Source organism: Elephas maximus, chromosome 18 (genome assembly GCF_024166365.1).
Source record: "Elephas maximus indicus isolate mEleMax1 chromosome 18, mEleMax1 primary haplotype, whole genome shotgun sequence".
Classification (NCBI taxonomy): Eukaryota; Metazoa; Chordata; class Mammalia; order Proboscidea; family Elephantidae; genus Elephas; species Elephas maximus.
In genome coordinates this window covers 17,344,657-17,358,545 of record NC_064836.1, presented here as the reverse complement: position 1 = coordinate 17,358,545, position 13,889 = coordinate 17,344,657, and positions in this window count along the sequence as shown.

Sequence of the window (13,889 nt, the reverse complement as noted above, 5' to 3'; positions counted from 1 at the left end):
GGCATTAATATAAATGGTATTGTTTTCCTGATTTCCTTTTTGAAGATCTCTTTGTTGGTGTATGGAAACCTTGGTGCGTAGTGGTTAATACCTATAGCTGCTGACCAAAATGTTGCCAGTTCGAATCTACCAGGCACTCTTCGGAAACCCTATAGGGCAGTTCTACTCTGTCGTATAGGGTCGCTATGAGCTGGAATTGACTCAATGGCAATGGTTTTTTTTTTTTTTTTTTGGTTTGTTGGTGTGTAGAGGAATACAAATGACCTTTGTATGTTGATCTTGTATGCTGCTACTCTGCTCAATCTATTAGTTACAGTAGTTTTCTTGTAGAACCTTTAGGGTTCTCTCTCTATAGGATCATATCATCTGCAAATAGGGATAATTTTACTTCCTTTGCAATTTGGATGCCCTTTATTTCTTTTTCTTGCCTTATTGCTCTTGCTAGGACTTCCAGCACAATGTTAAATAGGAGTGGTGATAAAAGGCATCCTTGTCTGTTCCCATTCTCAGTGTGACTGCTTTCAGCCCCTCTCTGTTAAGAATGATGTTGGCTGATGGTTTTGTATAGATGCCCTTTATTGTTTTGAGGAATTTCTCTTCTATTCCTATTTTATTGAGAGTTTTTATAAGGAATGAGTGCTGGGCTCTATCAAATGCTTTTTTTACATCAATTGACATGATCATGTGATTATTTTCTTTTGTTCTATTTCTGTGGTGGATTGTCTTCGTTGATTTTCTCATGTTGAGCCATCCTTGTATACCTGTTATGAACCCCACTTGATTGGGGTGTATTATTTTTTTGATATGATGCTGAATTCTGTTGGCTAGAATTTTGTTGATAATTTTTTCATCTATTATCATGAGAGATTTTGATCTGTAATTTTCTTTTTTTGTGGTGTCTTTGCCTGGCTTTGGCATCAGGGTTATATGCAGGCTTCATAGAATGAATTTCTATGTCTAGAAATAGTTTGAGTAGTACTGGTGTGAACTCTTCTCTGAATGTTTGATAGAATTCTCCAGTGAAGCTGTCCAGGACAGGGTTTTTTTTGTGTGTGGGGGGGGGGGGATTTTTTTTTTTTTACCTCTTCAATCTCTTGTTATGGATCTGTTCAGATTTTGTATCTAAGTTTGTGTTTGTTTAGGTAGGTAATGTGTTTCTAGAAATTTGTCTATTTCCTTTGGTTCTCAAATTTGTTGGAGTACAATAAGGTGTGCCTGACCCAAACCCTGGTGTTTTCAGTTGCGGCATATGCATGACAAAGCCGGACAATAAATAAGGAAAACTGAAGAAGAATTTATGCCTTTGAATTGTGATTTTGGTGAAGAATATTGAATACCCTATGGACTGCCAAAGAATGAGCAAATCCATCTTGGAAGAAGTACAACCAGAATGCTTCTTAGAAGCAAGGATGTTGAGACTACATCTCACATAGTTTGGACATGTTAAATCAGGAGGGACATCCCTGGAGAAGGACATCATGCTTGGCAAAGTAGAGGGTCAGCGAAAAAGAGGAAGACCTTGAACAAGATCAATTGATACAGTGGGTACAACAACGGACTTAAGGCTAACAACGATTGTGAGGATGGTGCAGAACCGGGCAGTGTTTCCTTCTGTTGTGTGTAGGGCTGCTAAGAGTCGGAACCAACTTGACAGCACCTAACAACAATAACAACAATTTTTCGTAGTACTCTGTTATGATCCTTTTTATTTCAGTTGGATCTGTTGTAATGTCCCCCATTTCCTTTCTTATGTGGGCTGTTTGTTTCCTTTCCTGTTTTTCTTTTGCCATTTGGACAATTGTTTGTTGATCTTTTGAAAGAACCAACTTTTGGTCTTGTCGATACTTTGAATTGTTTTTTCTGTTCTCTATTTCATTTATTTCTAGTCTAATCTTTATTATTTTCTTTCTTCTGGTGCCTGTGAGCTTTATTTGCCGTTCTCTTTCTATTCGAGTTATAGGGATAATGTTTGATTTTGATCATTTTGTTTATTCTAAATTTTTATTTATTTATTATACTTTAGATGAAGCTTTACAAACAAACAAATGGCACACATTGTTCTATGACATTGGTTAACAACCCCATGACACATCCACACTCTCCCTTCTCAACCCTGGGTTCCCTATTACCAGCTTTCATGTTCCCTCCTGCCTTCCAGTCTCTGCCCCAGGGCTGGTGTGCCCCTTTAGTCTTGTTTTGTTCCATGGGTCTGTTCAATCTTTGACTGAAGGGTGAACATCAGGAGTGACCTCATTACTGAGCTGAAAGTGTATCTGGAGCCATCCTCTAAGGGTTTTTCCAGTCTCTGTCAGGCCAGCAAGTCTGGTCTTTCTTTTTGAGTTAGAATTTTGTTCTACATTTTTTTTCAGCTCTGTTCAGGACCCACTATTGTCAGAGAAATCAGTGGTAGTAGCTGAGCACCATCTAGTTTTACTGTACTCAGTCTGTTGGAGGCCATGGTAGATGTGGTCCAATAGTCCCTTGGACTAATCTTTCCCTTGTATCTTTAGTTTTCTTCATTATTCCTTGCTCCTGAAGGGGTGAGACCAGTGGAGTATACTATATGGCTCCTCACAGGCTTTGAAGACCCCAGACACTACTCACCGAAGTAGAATGTAGAACATATTCTTTATGAACTATGTTACACCACTTAAGGTTGATGTTCCCAGAGTCCACAGTCCCCACAGCTCTCAGCCCAGCAATTCGTTTCCCCAGGGAGTTTGAATGCGTCTATGGAGCTACCATGACCTTGCCTTGCACAGGTTGTGCTGGCTTCCCTAGTATTGTGTACTGCCTTACCCGTCACCAAAGTTTCCACTTATCTATTGTCTACCCTTGTAACCATCAAAGATTGTTTCCTTTTGTATGTAAACCTTTTCGTGAGTTTTTATAATAGTGGCCTCATACAGTGTTTGTCCTTTTGTGATTGACTTATTTCACTCGGCATAGTGCCCTCCAGATTCATCCATGTTATGAGGTGTTTCACAGATTCATTGTTGTTCTTTATCTTTCCGTAATGCTCCATTGCATGTACCACAGTTTGTTTATCCATTTATCTATTGATGGGCATCTAGGTTGTTTCCATCTTTTTGCTATTGTGAACAATGCCACAACGGACATGCGTGTGCATATGTCTATTTGTGTGATGACTCTTATTTCTCTAGGATATATTCCTAAGAGTGGGATTGCTGGATCATATGGTATTTCTGTTTCTAGCTTTCTAAGGAATCGCCATATCTTTTTCCAAAATGGTTGTATTATTTTGTATTCCCATGAGCAGTACATAAGAGTTCCGATCTCCCTGCAGCCTCTCCAACATTCATTATTTCCTGTTTTATTAATTCGTACCAGTAATCCCGGAGTGAGATGGTATCTCGTTGTGGTCTTGATTTGCATTTCCCTAATGGCTAGAGATTATGAACATTTCCTCATGTGTCTGTTGGCCACCTGAATGTCTTCTTTGCTGAAGTGTCTGTTCATATCCTTTGCCCATTTTTTATTGGGATTATTTTTCTTTTTGTTGCAGAAGTGTTGGATTTTCTTGTAGATTTTAGAGATTAGACCTCGTCTGATTTGTAATAGCCAAAAACTTTTTCCCAGTCTGTAGGTTCTCTTTTTACTCTTTTGGTGAAATCTTTTGATGAGCATAAATGTTTAATTTTTAGAAGATCCCGGTTGTCTAGCTTATCCTTTGTAGCTTGTGTTTGTATCCTATTAATGCAGTGTATTAGGGCCTTTAGTGTTGATCCTATTTTTTCTTCTATGAACTTCATGGTTTTTGGCTTTATATTTAGGTCTTCGATCCATTTTGAGTTAGTTTTTGTATATGGTGTGAGGTATGGGTCCTGTTTCATTTTTTTGCAGATGGACATCCAGTTTTGCCAGCACCATTTGTTTAAAAGACTGTCTTTTCTCCATTTGATGGACTTTGGGCCCTTGTTCAAGATCAGATGACCATAAAAAAAATAAAAATTTTTTGGATCAGATGACCATAGGTGGATAGATTTACATATGGGTTCTCAATTCTGTTCCATTGGTGAATGTATCTGTCGTTGTACCAGTACCAGGCTGTTTTGACTACTGTAGCTGTATACTAGTTACTGATATCAGGTAGTGTGAGTCCTCCTACTTTATTCTTCTTCAATAGTGCTTTACTCATCTGGGGCTTCTTCCCTTTTCATATAAAATTAATGATAGGTTTTTCCATCTCTTTTAAGAATGTTGTTGGTATTTGGATCAGTATTGCATTGTGTTTATAAATCGCTTTGGGTAGAATTGTTATTTTCACAATGTTGATTCTACCTATCCATGAGCATGATATGTTTTTCCATTTATGTATATCTCTTTTGGTTTCTTGCAGCAGTGTTTTGTAATTTTCTTTGTGTAGGTCTTTTACATCCCTGGTTAGATTTATTACCAAGTATTTTTTTTTTTCTAGGGGCTATTATAAATGGTATTGTTTTCCTGATTTCCTTTTGTCATTGTCTTTATTGGTATATAGGAATCCAACTGATTTTTGTATGTTTATCTTGTATCCTGCTACTCTGTTGAATCTTTCTATTAGTTCCAGTAGTTTTCTCATGGAGTCTTTTGGGTTTTCTAGGTATAGTGTCACATCATCCACAAATAGGGACAATTTAACTTCTTCATTACCAGCTTGGATGCCCTTTATTTCTGTTTCTTGCCTTATTGCTCTAGCTAGGACTTCCAACACAATGTTAAACTGGAGTGGTGATAAAGGACATCCTTGTCTTGTTCCTGTTCTCAGGGGGAATATTTTTAGCCTCCCTCCATTAAGAATGATGTTGGCCTGTTTTTTGCATATATGCCCTTTATTATTTTGAGAAATTTTCCTTCTACACCTATTTTATTGAGAATTTTTATCAGGAGCAGGTTTTGGACTTTGTTGAATGCCTTTTTTGCATCAATTGTTATATCATGTGATTCTTTTATTTATGTGGTGAATTACATTGATTTTCTAATGTTGAACCATCCTTGCATACCTGGTATGAATCCTACTTGGTCATGGTGTATTTTTTTTTTTTTTGATATGATACTGAATTCCATTCTTTTTTGATGTGTGCATTTATTGCTGTAAATTGACCTCTGAGCATGGCCTTTGCTGTGTTCCAAATGTTTTGGTATGATGTGTTTTCATTTTCATTTGATTCTAGAAATTTTTTTAATTTCCTCTTTGATTTCTTCTATCACCCAGTGTTTTTTAAGCAAGTTATTATTCATTTTCCATGTATTTCATTTTTTTCTTTGCTCTTCCTGTTTTTGTTTCTACATTAATGCATTGTGATCAGAGAGAATGATTTGTATTATTTCAATGTTTTAGATTTCATTGATGGTGGCTTCGTGGCCTAAATGTGTTCTATTCTGGAGAACATTTTCTGTGCATTTGAAAAGGATCTATACTTTACTGCTGTTGGGTGGAGTGTTCTATATATGTCTATGAGGTTATATTGGTCGATCTGTATCTTTGCTGGGTTTCTTTCTAGATGCTCTGTCCTTTCCCAAGAGTGGTGTGTGAAGTCTCCTACTGTTTTTGTATAACTGTCTATTTTTTCAGTGTGGTTGGAGTTAGTTTTACGTATTTTGGAGCCCTATCATTGGGCATGTAGATATTTATTAAGGTTATGTCTTCTTGGTGGATTGTACTTTTAGTCATTATATAATGTCCTTCCTTCTCTTTTAGTGTTGATTTTGCCTTAAAGTCTATTTTATCTGAGATTAGTATTGCTACTTCTGCTCTTTTTTGGTTACTGTTTGCTTGATATATTTTTTCCATCCTTTGATTTTTAATATATTTTTGTCTTTGTGTCTAAGGTGTGTCTCTTGTAGACAGCATATTTGTGGGTTGTCATTTTTTTTTTTTAATTCATTTTGCTACTCTCTGTCTCTTCATGGGTTTATTTAAGCCATTTACATTCAGCATGATAATCAATAGGTATGAGTTTATTGCTTTCATAGTGTTGTCCTTTTGTGTGTGTGTGTGTGTGTGGTGCTGATGTTTTCTTTGTTTTTCTTACTTTCCTGTGCTGAGTTCCTTTTGTTTGTGGATTTTCTTTTCATTTTTATCACTATTATGAATTTTGTGTGTACTGATTCCTCATGTTTTTTTCCTTTTTATTCCAATGAGTATGTTTATTAACTTTCTTTGTGGTACTTTGAAATTTACCCTTATCTTTCTAAGTTTAAAACAGTATTTTATTACTTGATATCACCTTGACTTCCTCTCCATTTGAAAATTATATACCTACACCATTTATGCTCCCTTTTATTGTTTTGACATTTTGTCATTTACAGATCGATGTCTCTGTTTCCCTGTTTTAAGTCTTTCAGCTTGGTTTTATTGTTGAGAGTTGTTTACCTAGGTTGGCATATGGTTGATGCTGTCATGTGTCCTAGACTCATGTTGTTGTCTGATGTTGTTGGTATTCTAACTGAAGGACTCCCTTTAGTATTTCTTGTAAGTATAGTTTGGCTTTTATGATTTCTCTTAATTTCTGTTTATCTGGAAATGTCCTAATTTAAGCACTGTATTGAGAGAGAGTTTTTCAGGATATATCATTCCTGGTTGGCCATTTTTCCTTTCAAGGTTTTATATATGTCTTCCTATTGCATTCTTGCCTGCATAGTTTCTGCTGAGTAATCAGAGTGTAGTTGTATTGTTTCTCCTTTGTAAGTGACTTTTTGTATTTCTCAAGCTGCTCTCAGGATTCTTTTTTGTCTTTGGTTTTGGCAAGTGTGATTGTTAAGGTTTTGTGTCTACTTGGCTGGGCCATGATTCTCAGTGGTTCGGCAGTTATGATGTAGTTTGGCAGCTATGTAGTGATGTTATCACTTCCATAATGAGATCTGATATAATGTAACCAGCTCCATGATGAGACCTGCTTTGAGCAGCCAATCAGCTGAAAGGGACTTTCCTTAGGAGTGTAGCCTGCGTCAATATATGTGGAGTTTCTGGCAAAGCTCGCGGTCTTTTGCTTACTCTGGATCCTGCATCTGGCTCCTGTTCATCTGACCTCCGGTTCTTGGGACTTCAGCTAAATACTGACCTGCCGATCTTGGGATTTGTCAGCCTCCACAGCCCTTGAGCCAGTGGCCTGCTTACCTGCCAATCTTGGGGTTCATCAGCCTCCACAGCCTGTGAGCCAGTGACCTGCCTGCTTACCTGTTGATGTTGGGTCCGTCAATCCCTGCAGCTATATGAGTCAGGAGAGACTTCCAGCCTGACCCACAGGCTTGGAGCTTTCCAGCCTCTACAATCACACGAGCCATTTCCTTGGTACGAATTTCTCTCTCTCTGTTTATAGATACACGCTTCACTGGTTTTGCTTCTCTAGAGAGCCCAGCCTAAGATAGAGTATGATGATGATATGTCTTTGTGACTTTCTTTTGGGGCCTATCTTATACGGGATTTGTTGAGCTTCTTGGATGGTCAGCTTTTCATCTTTTATGATATTTGGGAAGTTTTCTGCCAGCAAATTCCTTTGAGTATTGATTTCTTTTTTAATTGTGCTTTAAGTGAAAGTTTACAATTCACATCAGTTTCTCATACAAAAACTTATACACACATTGTTATGTGACCCTAGTTGCTCTCCCTATAATGTGACAGCACATTCTTCTCTCCACCCTGTGTTTCCTATCAGCCAGCTCCTATCCCCCTCTGCCTTCTTATCTCACCTCTGGACAGGAGCTAACCACTTAGTCTCTTATGTCTACTTGAGCTAAGAAGCACACTCCTCACCAGTATCATTTTATGTCTTATAGTCCAGTCTAATCTTTGTCTGAAGAGCTGGCTTCAGAAATAGTTTTAGTTTTGAGCTAACAGAAAGTCCAGGAGCCATATCCTCTGGGGTCTCTCCAGTCTCAGTCAGATCATTAAGTCTGGTCTTTTTACTAGAATTTGAGTTTGCATCCCACTTTTCTCCTGCTCCATCAGGGATTCTCTGTTGTGTTCCCTATCAGGGCAGTCATTGGTGGTAGCTAGGTACCCTTTAGTTCTTCTGGTTTATGTGGTCTTTTCTGGCTCTTGGGCTCATATTTTCCTTGTATCTTTGGTGTTTTTCATTCTCCTTTGCTCTAGGTGGGTTGGGACCAATTGGTGCATCTTAGATGGCCACTTGCTAGCTTTTAAGACCCCAGATGCCACTCACCCAAGTGGGATGCAGAACATTTTCTTAGTGAAATTTGTTATGCCAATTGACCTAGATGTCCCCTGAAACCATGGTCCCCGGACCCCCACCCCTGCTACTCTGATCCTTGAAGTGTTTGGTTGTATTCAGAAAACTTCTTAGCTTTTTGTTTAGTCCTGTTGTGCTTACTTCCCCCGTATTGTGTGTTGTCCTCTTTGCCTAAGATAATTCTTATCTACAATCAAGTTAGTGAATACCTCTCTCCCTCCCTCCCTACCCTCATAACCATCAAAGAATGTTTTCTTTTGTGTTTAAACCTTTTCTTGAGTTCTTATAATAGTGTTCTCATACAATATTTGTCCTTTTGTGACTAATTTCACTCAGCATAATGCCTTCCATATTCATTCATGTTATGAGATGTTTCATGGATTCATTGTTGTTCTTTATTGTTGCATAGTATTCCATTGTGTAAATATACCATAATTTGTTTTATCTATTCAGCCATTGATGGGTGCCTAGGTCGTTTCCATCTTTTTGCTATTGTAAACAGTGCTACAATGAACATGGGGGTGCGTATATCTATTTGTGTGAGGGCTCTTGTTTCTCTAGAATATATTCTAAGGAATGGGATTGCTGGATTGTACGGTAGTTCTATTTCTAGCTTTTTAAGGAAACACCAAATAAATCACTAATGTGGTTGTACCATTTTATATTTCCACCAGCAGTATATAAGTGTTCCAGTCTATCCACAACCTCTCCAACATTTATTGTGTTTTTTGCATTAGTACTAGCCTTGTTGGGGTGAGATGGTATCTCATTGTGGATATTGATTTTTTTCCTTCTTTTTTTTCCAACACTTCCAGCTGCTTTCACATCTGAGCACCACTGAAAATAGTGATATTTCTATGGTATCCTATGTAAGCTGGAGGGTATTTCAGAGCCCCTATTTAGGGCCTTCAGTTTGGATTACAGCTGAATATGAAGACAAGGAAAATCCTCACAACTGGGCCAGTAGACAACATCATGATAAATGGTGAAAAACTGAAGTTGTCAAGGATTTCATTTTATGTGGATTAAAAATCAACATCCACAGGAACAGTTGTCAATAAATTGAATGACATAGTGCATTGGACGAATCTGTGGCAAAGATTTCTTTAAAGTCTTAAAAGCAAAGATGTCACTTTGATGACTAAGGTGTCCCTGATCCAAGTCATAGTATTTTCAATTGCCTCATATGCATGTGAAAGCTGGACAACGAAAAGGGAAGACCAGAGAACAATTGATGCATTTTAATCATGCTGTTGGCAAAAAATGTTTAATATACAGTGGACTGCCAGAAGAACAAGAACTCTGTCTTGGCAAAAGTACAGCCAGGGTGCTCCTTAAAAGCAAGGATGGCGAGACTTCATCTTGCTTACTTTGGACATGTCATGAGGAGGAATCAAATTGCTGGAGAAGGACATCATGCTTGTTAAAGTAAAGGGTCAGCAAAAAAGAGAGAGACCCTCAATGAGATGGACTGACACAGTGGCTGCAGCAATAGGCCCAAACATAGCAACAATTGTTAAGATGGTACAGGATTGGGCAATGTTTCATTTTGTTATATATAGGGTCACTATGTGTTGGAACTGGTTCAACAACACCAAACAACATTTAGGGCTTGGTGAAATTCATTATATTAAAAATATTATATAGCCATGATAAGAAAAATGAAATAGAAAGAATTGGGAAAGACCTTATATATTGACTTTATATGAAATTTCCAAATAAATTATATTCAAAATTTTAAATGACAAACATCATCTTTTCATTTGTATAGAGTTTCTATGTAACTTTTTATAGAAAGTTTTGTGCTTGAAGCAATCCATGTAATTCCTGATTGAAATCTGATGGTCACCATCAAAGAGTATTTTTTCTTGCACAATTTGAAGACATCTTTAACAAGTCCAATTTTATAACATTCAAAATTACACTTAAAGAATTTTGCAACTTTTTTAATGGTGAATTAGTTGTGATAATGCATATTAAGTACTTTCCTATTAATTATTTCAAAACACCAATAAAGTTCTAATTTGCAGAACATGCATAGATTGATAGAGCAGTCACTCTGTAGGTAGCTTGGAGAGCATAACAAAGACACATTTTACTTTCTGATACTAAAGTATGTCACTATTGACAGCACCATTGTCTTCCTTACCACGGCTATGAAGTCCTTTGCAATCTAGTTCCTGCCTACATCTCTTGCTTCACATGTAACCACCTACCCCACCCCCATGCTAACACACTTTGAGTTCTCTTGCTATGATTTCTTTTAACCTCCAGGAATTTGCATGTGCTGTTCCTTTTTATTTACCCTGTGTTCACCTGCCTAACTCTTGCCTCTGGAGGAAGAGACTGTGTCATATTCAGCACTGTTTCCTTAGTGTTGCCATGAAGGCACAGAGTAGAAAAATTACTATTTGTTGAATGATAGAAGTAAAGATGCTACTTTTTGTGGAAAGAATTAGGGAATTGCAAGAGCTGGCATTTCAGCTGGGTTTTGAAGAATGTAGAACATTAGAGCATATGAGTACACGACTGTAGAAGGCATTTTGTGTGCACTAAACAGATGACCAAATGGATAACCAAATGGATAGGGTGTAGACTGTGATTAAAGGGAAGTTCTCCAATTTGGCTCAAGTGTCAAGGAAGAGTGTAAGATAGTATTTGATTGGAAGGCTAGAGTTAGATTTTAGCAAATCTTAAATGAGAACACAGGTCTGAAATGTATTCTCCAGATAATATTAATTCAGTGAAGAATTCTGAAAATAAAAGTAACATTGTTAGAGTTCTACCTCTGAATATTAGTCTACATCAATGCATGAAATAATGAATTAAATTCCTGAAAGAAATGAGTGAACGGCCATACCATCTCCTATCCATACCATTTTATAAAAGGATTTCCCACACATATATCTGGTATGTCCATTTGTTGTGCAGGGTAAAGGAGAGAAAGGGCATAAGTACATCAAACAGAAGAAAATAAGAATTTGCCGTAATAACATGTTAACCTCCCAGAGTTACCAGGGCAATCAACCACCCGATCATGTGATCCTGGTGACCCGACTAAAGGTATTTATCCATCATTTGCTTTTATCCCCCAGAACCCGAAAGTTTTGTATCAGTTAATTAACTCAAAATTATGTCTTTTGTATAATGAATGTCCATGGCTTATCAATACTTTAAGGTATGTATAAACCCACGGTTTCTCATTTATGTTGTAAATATCTCCTTCCATTGCGTCATTTGAGTTGCCTTTACCAGAAGTTTTTTTTTTTTTTTTTTGCTTTAACAAAGAGAAATTTATTTTCTCACAGTCTAGTAGGTTACAAGTTCAAATTCAGGGAGTCGGCTCCAGGGGAAGGCTTTCTCTCTCTGTCGGCTCTGAAGACAGAGGTCCTTGCCCTTAATCTTCCCCTTGTCGAGGAGCTTATAAGGCACAGGGACCTCGTGTCCAAAAGATGCACTCTGCTCCCTGTGCTGCTTTCTTGGTGGTATGAGGTCCCCAACTCTCTGCTTGATTCTCTTTCCTTTTATCTCTTGAGAGATAAAAGGTGGTGTAGGCCACACCTCAGGGAAACCCCCTTTATATTGGATCAGGGATATGACCTAGTAAGGGTGTTACAATCCCACCCTAATCCTCTTTAACATAAAATTACAATCACAAAATGGAGGACAACCACAGAATACTGGGAATCATGGCCTAACAAAGTTGATAGACACATTTTGGGGGGGATATAATTCAATCCATGACATTCCACTCTTTGCCTCCTCAAATCACATCCTTGCAACATACAAAACATATTCATCCTATCATATCATAGCAAAAGTCTTAACTCCAAGTCCAAAATCCAAAAATTCCTCTTCATCTGTGAAATCGATAATACAAGTTATCTGCTTCCAAAGGCACAATGACAGAGCAGGCACAAGCTAGACATTTCCATTACAAATGGGAGAAATTGGAGGGAAAGACGGCACAAAGGGCACCAAGCAAGTTAGCAGAACACATTACATTAGCCCTCAAGGCTTTGAAAATAATCCTCTGTTCTCTGAGATAATTTACACAATGGCCCTCCCCTCGAGACTCTAGGTATTGGCCACACTCTCTAGATTCTGAGTGGAGGCCCCTTGGCCCTGGGTTCAGCTCCACCTTCCAGGTCCACTGGGTCAGCAACTCTGCTCCCTTGGCTTTAGGAACACCATTCTCCTCCTTCATCTGAGTGGCAACTCCACCCTTAGAAACACCAGAGGCCATGGCTCCACGCTTTGAAACCCCCGAGGTCACGGCCATATCTTTTGAGACTGAGGCAGCTTGGCTTCTTGTGTTGTTTCTTCATCTTCTGCTTCCTGGTTTCTTGGCCTCTTGGGTCCTAAGGCCTCACGCCCACATTTGCCCAGCTGGGGCAAGTGTTCCAAAGCTCTGTAGCTCCACCAATAAGTGCCTGAAGGAACCCCACTCCTCAAGGAAGCCTCCTGAGCACAGGCACTCAGCTCTTTTGCTCCAGGTCAGCTCCAGTGTTGTCTGGTGCTGGTCTTCTGGTTCTGCTGCTTCTGGCCCTCTGTTGCTGCTGCTCCTCTATCCATCCACAGTTGCAAAACCACTTCCACATTTTAAGTACCTGTTAGAGCAGCACCCCACTCTCTCAGTACCAAATTCTGTCTTAGTCATCTAGTGCTGCTATAACAAAAATACTACAAGTGGATGGCTTTAACAAAGAGAAATTTATTTTCTCACAGTCTAGTAGGTTACAAGTCCAAATTCAGGGCATCAGCTCCAGGGGAAGGCTTTCTCTCTTTATAGGCTCTGGAGGAAGGTCCTTGTCTTCAATCGTTCCCTGGTCGAGGAGCTTCTCAGACGCAGAGATCCTGTGTCCAAAGGACGTGCTCTGCTCCTGGTGCTGCTTTCTTGGCGGTATGAGGTACCCATACCAGAAGTTTTCAATCTTTGTTTAACCATTGATTCTCAAAGTTCAGCTTGTATCAGAGTCACCCTGAGGGCTCATTACACCAGAGTGCGGAGCCAGACACCAAGATTCTCTGATTCAGTAGGTACAGTGTGGGTCTTGAAAACTTGTATTTGTAATAAGTTCCCAAGAGATACTGATGCTGCTGGTCTGGAGCCCAAATGAGAATAGTTTTAACTTTTATCTTGTGGCTCCTAGGTTTCTGACTTAGTTTAAAATGTGTCTATTTTTAAGCTATTTTTCTTCACTTCTTTATTCTATATCACAAATCCTTACTTCACTAGTCTTAATTTTCAAAAAAAATCCTCACATTTCCTTACATTTATGAATTCATAAGCAAAAAAATATATATTCCTCTGCTTTTTGGAAGAAATATATTAAGTTGGACCCATGGATTGTCCACGTAAAATGTCTTCCTAAATGAATTTGATTTCCTAAGAATTACAGCCCCTAATCAGGCCACAATTACTATACCCTGCAATTTCTGTACTAACCTCCGTAAACTTTCACCTAAAGCACAATAAAAAAGAAAGAAAGAAAGGGAGGGAGGGAGGGAGGGAGGGAGGAAGAAAAGAAAGACAGACAGACACCATTCTTCTGGACCAGGACTTTGAACCCGTTTATTCTGGTTTGAACCTCTGGCTGAGAAATTGCATTTCTGGCAAGTTCCCAGACAATGCTAATACTGCTGATTAGGGACCAGTTCTGAGAACCACCAGTAGAGCAGTGGTTCTCAAACTTA